Genomic DNA, 6,475 nt, shown 5'->3' on the forward strand with positions numbered 1-6,475 from the left:
CCACACTCGGCTAATTGTTGTATTTTTAGCAAAGATGGGGTTTCACCATGTTGGCCAGGGTGGTCTCGAACTCTTGACCTCAAGCGATCTGCCATTGGCCTCTCAAAGTGCTGGGATTACAGGTGTGAGCCACCATGTCCAGCTTCAGTCTCATTTTAAGCCGTTATTCTCCTTCACTCAAAGCTCCAGGCCTGGTCAGGTACAGTGGCTCATGCCTCTACCTAAGCAGAACGCATGTGCGTGCGCATGCATGTACACACACAAGAACATGCACAACACACACACACACACTTGCTCCATTCATTTCAGTCACTGTACCCGGTTTGATCAGTTGCCAACATTTAAAAATCAGGAAGTTTCACATAAAAACGTCCAGTCTCTAACTGGATGTAGTGGCTCATGCCTGTAATCCCAAAATTTTGGGAGACCAAGGAGTGAGGATCGCTTGAGCTCAGGAGTTCCAGACCAGCCTGGGCAACATAGTGAGATCTCATCTCTACAAAAAAATGTAAAAAACTAGCCAGGTATGGTGGTACACACCTGTAGTCCTGGCTGCTCAGGAAGGTGAGGTGGGAGAATTGCTTGTGTTCAGGGTTTCAAGGTTGCAGTGAGCTATGATTGCACCGCTGTACTCCAGACTGGGCAATAGAGCAAGACCCTGTCTCTGAAAAAAACAAACAAAACCAATCCAGCCTCTCTTAAAGAATCAGATCTGCCCACTTCAAAGCCCTCCTTCCCACGCAGCTGCAGCCATATGGACTGGAGGTAAGTCCTTCCTGTGGGGCAGAAGCTCTGGTCCCCTTAAGTCCCCACCCAGCCTCTCCTTCCACCCCACATTGGTGCACTTGCTGACTGTCTGTCACCCTTGTAACCTGGGCATCTAGCCTGTGCCTGGCTCTTAGCTAGACCTCAATAAATATGTGCTGAATGAATGAAAAAATACATGAATGGATACCCTCCCTCCTCCCTAAACCCCCCAGGCCACACCACTTATTTGGCCATTTAATCACAGCCTTCCTTGCAAGACTTACTAATTTGCTGCCCCACTGCCTGCCTCCTCAGTAGATATTATTAAAACACAAATCTGATTATTTCATTCCCCAGTTTTAAATGTGTGGAGTCTCCCAGCATAAACTCTGCACCATGGCCTCGGAGGCCCTTCTCAATCTGCTTCCCACCTACTTTTCCAGTCCCGATCTTCAGAGAGGGCCCCCACCCAGCACGCGCCCACACCCTACTCGCTGGCTGGGGAATACACCATGTTCTTTCCCTGCCCCCACACCACTGCCTGTGAAGCTCATCTCCTGGAATGCCTCCTCCCCGCCATGCCTCTAGCAAACTCCTACTCATTCTTCAGCCCTAGCGCTAAGTCACTTCACCCGTGAAACACTCCAGACCCCCCCGCCCCAGGGCTGACTTAGTCATTCTCTCTCTTCTGCTCCCACTCCTCTCCTTTCATCCCCTGGCCTTAGCACTGAGTAATAGCTTAAAATAGCAGCTGGTGCTTTCTGAGCCCTGCTGTGTGCCAGGCACCAAGTGAGCTTTATCTCCCTTAATCCTCACGCCCATCCTGAGTCCCGGCCCCCTAAACCTGCAGAAACACAAGGTTCACTCTCTCACCTCCAATGTCCCAGAGAAGCCATCTTGCTACCCTACTTTAAATTTTCTTTCTCCCTTCACTCCTCACTCCACCACCCTAGGCCTCCCATCCCACTTCCCAGCTTTATTTTCCTCCACGGCTCTTATCACTAACACACTACATACTTAAATTCATTTATTTGCAAATGTCAGCTCCAGGATTTTGTCCTTTTTTTAAACTACAATTTCCTTAACATCTGGAATACTACATGGGGCTGGGTGTAGTGGCTCGTGCCTGTAATCCCAACACTTTGGGAAACCAAGGTGGGAGGATTGCTTGAGTCCAGGAGTTTGAGAACAGCCTGGGCAACACAGAGAGAGCCTGTCTTTTTGTTTTGTTTTGCTTTGTTTTTTGAGATGGAGTCTCGCTCTGTCCCCCAGGCTGGAGTGCAGTGGCACGATCTCGGATCACTGCAAGCTCCGCCTCCTGGGTTCACACCATTCAGTGAGACCCTGTCTTTACAAAATTTTAAAAATTAGCCAGGAGCGGTGGTGCACACCTGTAGTCTCATCTACTTGGGAGGCTGGAACATGTGCTGGAGGCAGGAGGATCACTTGAGCCTGGAAGGCAGAGGTTGCAGTGAGCTGTGATCACACCATGGCACTCTAATGTGGACAACAGGATGAGGCTCTGTCTCAAAAAAAAAAAAAAAAGAAAGAAAGAAAAAAAAATAGACTAGTACCTAGTACATAATAGGTACTCAATCAGTAATAATAATTTTTTTTTTTTTTGACATGGAGTTTCACTCTTGTTACCCAGGCTAGAGTGCAATGGTGAGATCTCGGCTCACTGCAACCTCTGCCTCCCGGGTTCAAGCAATTCTCCTGCCTCAGCCTTCTAAGTAGCTGGGATTACAGGCATGCAACACCACACCCACCTAATTTTGTATTTTTTAGTAGAGACGGCGTTTCTCCATGTTGGTCAGGTTGGTCTTGAACTCCCGACCTCAGGTGATCCACCCGCCTCGGCCTCCCAAAGTGCTGGGATTACAGGCGTGAGCCACTGCTCCTGGCCTTATAATAATAATTTTTTTTAGAAAAAGAATAGAGACAGAGTCTCACTATGTTGTCCAGGCTGGTCTCGACCTCCTGAACTGAAGCAATCCTCATGCCTCGGCCTCCCAAAGAGCTAGGAAACAGGCATGAACCATCACGCCCAGCCTCAATCAATAGTTATTAAATCAAAGAAGGTAGATACTAGTACTATCTTCATTTTACCCTGAGGAAACAAAGATTGAGACAGGTGTCCAGGGTTCCACAGCAGGATGGTGGCAGAACCACACGTGACCCCTGAATGGTCAAGTCTAGTGCCCGCCTCCTTAGCTGCTGTGCCCACCATCTCCAGGGGGGTTTGTGGTTCCCTCTCCATGGGTCTGACTTCTCAGCTCGACTCTGAGTTCCTTGGAGGCAAGCACTCTGTCGCTTTCACATCTGTTTCCTTGATGCATGGTAGGTGCTCCAGGAACGTTTGTTGGAGCAGTCTGTCCATGGAGGGCGCAGTGCTCAATGGCAGGAATCCATCCCAGCATCATTCTTTCGTTGTTGTTTTCCTTTATCTCCACGCACAACGTTATATATAGAGTTGGGGCTCATTACATACATGCTACATTAATGAATTATATTATGACAGTAGGTAATAAAAATAATTAGCAATAATGACAATAATATGTAACACTTAGGGCATCCTTACTCTCTATTGGGCACTATCCTAAGTGCTTTGTATGTGAATTAAGACAATTCATTGTCTTATTATGTTCATTTTACAGATGAGAAGACAGAGGCTCAAAGAAGTTAAGAACTTGCCTGAGGTCACATAGTTAGAAAATGGCAGAGGCAGGACTCAACTATAGGTATCTGGCTTGAGTCATGATCTTAATGACTGCTCTTGGCCTCTCTGAGGGATGTCTACTGAGAGGTTACCTGGTGTGAAAACAAAAAGAAGCGTTTATTTATTACACATTTCCATTTTATTTCAAGGAATTCCTTTCAAAGGCTTTGGTAGGCAACATTATTTGCTAAATGAAACCCACTAATATCTGTACCATCTGAGCCCTGCAACAATCTGGTGAGGTAGGCATTGCTGTCTACTTCTGTTTATAGAGGAACAGAGGAGAAATCTGAGGTTCTGAGTGGTTAAGGGAACAGGGTCAAGGTCACCCAGACAGCAAGGAGCAGAGCAATGACTCAAATAAATGTCTATCAGTTTAAAAAACAAAGATCTGAGTGCCTCCAAATACAAAGTTCTATCATGCAACTTAAAATTAAATAAGTAAATAGCAGCTTAGCCAGTTTCTGGCACCTGGTAGGTCTCATGAATGTTAACTATCAACTGTCTTCATCAGCACCTCCTGGGAAGTGGAATAGTTTGGCTGATGACTGCAGCCTGTCTGTTGACCCTTTTGGAAAGATTATTCTTTTCATTCCAGTTCATCCCTGGTAATGTTGAAATAATGATCAATCTCCATTATCCCTGGAGTACCACAGAATGTTAAGAGCTGGAAGGGGTTGTGGAGATGATCTCATCAGGTCCTGCATTTACAGATGGAGAAATTGAGTCCCAGAGAGGGGTCAGAAAGCAAACCCGTGGCAGGCCAAGCCAAGGGCAAGGCTTAGGCACCGTGCCTGGCACATACGGCCTCCTGCAAAGCTGAGTTTTTACCTAAAAGGGCTCTCACGTCCTAAAGGCTACAGAAAACAATTCATTTGTCTCTCTGTGAGCACCACCACCCCGGCCCCGCGCAAAAAGCAGTACAGTATTGTAAGCTATTAACCAGAAAATTGATCATGTGACTTAATTCCACCTCTGCTAAAGGGCTTAAAATGCTTCGGTGAGTAGTCTGATATTCGTAAATATACACTTCAACTCTTTCTCAAAGAATGATTAACCAGTTCCATCGAGTTGGAACTTGGGCAATCAAGGAGAAAAAGAGCTGGCAAGAGAAATTTATTGAAAAAATTTTTACCAGCAATACAGATGACTTCTTGCCACCTCTTTTTTTTTCCTAAGAGTTGGAGGAAGAAGGAAAGGAAGAAGAATCATTACACGATAACGAATTAAGAAAACTAACTGTGGAAAATTACAAACTCCTTTCACCTCACAAGGTAGATTTCAAACAAACATGACAGGGTGTTTGTAGAACCTAAAGACACAGAGTATTGAAAAGCAGCAGAAAGCAGGAGTGTAAATTTCAGTAACTTCTTTCAGAGAGTGGAGAGGCCTGACAGTGTATGGGCATGATTATCTCTGGTAGCCCATTCTGGACTAACAATTTTGTGAACCTATAATGTAGAGAGTCCCGAATGTCATGTGTTCACCTTACTTATTTCCCTAACCCACTGAGTATTAATTCTCCCAGGCAAGGGACTAGCTTTTCAGGCCACATGTAAGTCTTGATCAGCTTTAGCTTGAGGATTTGGGGGCGGAGAGGGATGATGGAGAGAAATAAGGTTAGGGTTAGCCTTCAAATGGAAGAAACGGGAATATAAAATCCTTGTCTGTGCTAATCATGCTTCTCAAGAAAGGCTGAAATTCAGGCCCAGTGAACCCACTTGTGGCCTAATCTCTCAGAATTAAAGGGTTTTCTTCCTTCACAATACCTTTATCAAATTCCAACTATTTTCCACATTTCTTCCTTATACAACCCAGGCACATGGGTTGAAATAATTTTCCTTAAGAAATCCAGGAAGCTCTGGCCTGGCCCTCCCTCTAGAAAGGAAAGTCCAAGTAAAGAGGGATGCCACACCCGGGGAATGGAGAGAGGATGTGACAACACCTCCAGGAATGCAGAGCCCACGCAGGTGCACTGGCACCCACGAACTTCCTTTTCAAGAGGGCCTGATAAATCAGTACTGATAACAGGAGTAAAACTCAACCACCCAACACTCACTCACACAGAACTGGGGTACTGCTCCCAGGGTGTGGCCCTGCCAATCAGAGAGAGGAGGAGGAGACCTAAGAACGGAGCTCTCTAAAGGTGGTGACATGGCTTCCAGTCCAGCCATGATCAGAGTGTGGTCTCTGGGAGTCCCTGAGACCCCTTTACGGGGGTCTTTGAAAGGCCAAAACTGCTTTCACAAATCTAAGACATCATTTGTTCTCCACATTCTCATTGTCTCATGAGGATACGATAGAGTTTTCCAGAAGGGATGAGACATGTGATGACATCATCACTCTGATGACTGTTGGAATGCATGCTTGTGTATTCCCATGTTTTAGACACATTGGTTTTAATTGTAAGATAAATACTGAAAGACGTAACCCATAAACAACGTACTTTGGGGTCCTCCATGATTTTTAATAGTGTAAAGGGGTCTTGAAAACAAAAAAGTTGGGAACTGCTGTGCTAGTCCAAACAGGGGAGTTACAGGCCCTGCAGCTGCCCTGACCTGCACTTTATTTCCGGCTGAGCTTTAGTCACCTCCTATGTGCTTTCGAAGCTGCCTAGGGATGCAGCTTGCTTATTTATTATTCAGCTTGGATTGGTGTTCTTTCCACCTGTGCTGCCACAGGTGGCCAGAAAAACCTTCAATTCCCCCACAAACGTCTGGTGACCCAAATCCTCCAGGGGGAAAAAAAAAAATGAGCTTCTCACCTTTGAACCCAGGTGAGGCAAAGAGCCTGCAGAACGGACACCCTCAGCTGCAGCATCCAGCAAAGACACATCCGAGTGCCCGCTGGGAGTCAGGTTCTGTGCTACTCAATGCCAGCAAAGCACAAGCGGTCCCTGCCTTTGGAGCTTCCATTCTAGGCTGGAGGCAGATTACTCACAAAACTGAGATGCACACAAAAATGGGAAACCTGGAACTTGTCACAAGTGCTGGGAAACAGGGGTACAAG

The sequence above is a fragment of the Trachypithecus francoisi genome, unplaced genomic scaffold (assembly GCF_009764315.1).
Source record: "Trachypithecus francoisi isolate TF-2019V2 unplaced genomic scaffold, Tfra_2.0 Lachesis_group21, whole genome shotgun sequence".
Taxonomy (NCBI): Eukaryota; Metazoa; Chordata; class Mammalia; order Primates; family Cercopithecidae; genus Trachypithecus; species Trachypithecus francoisi.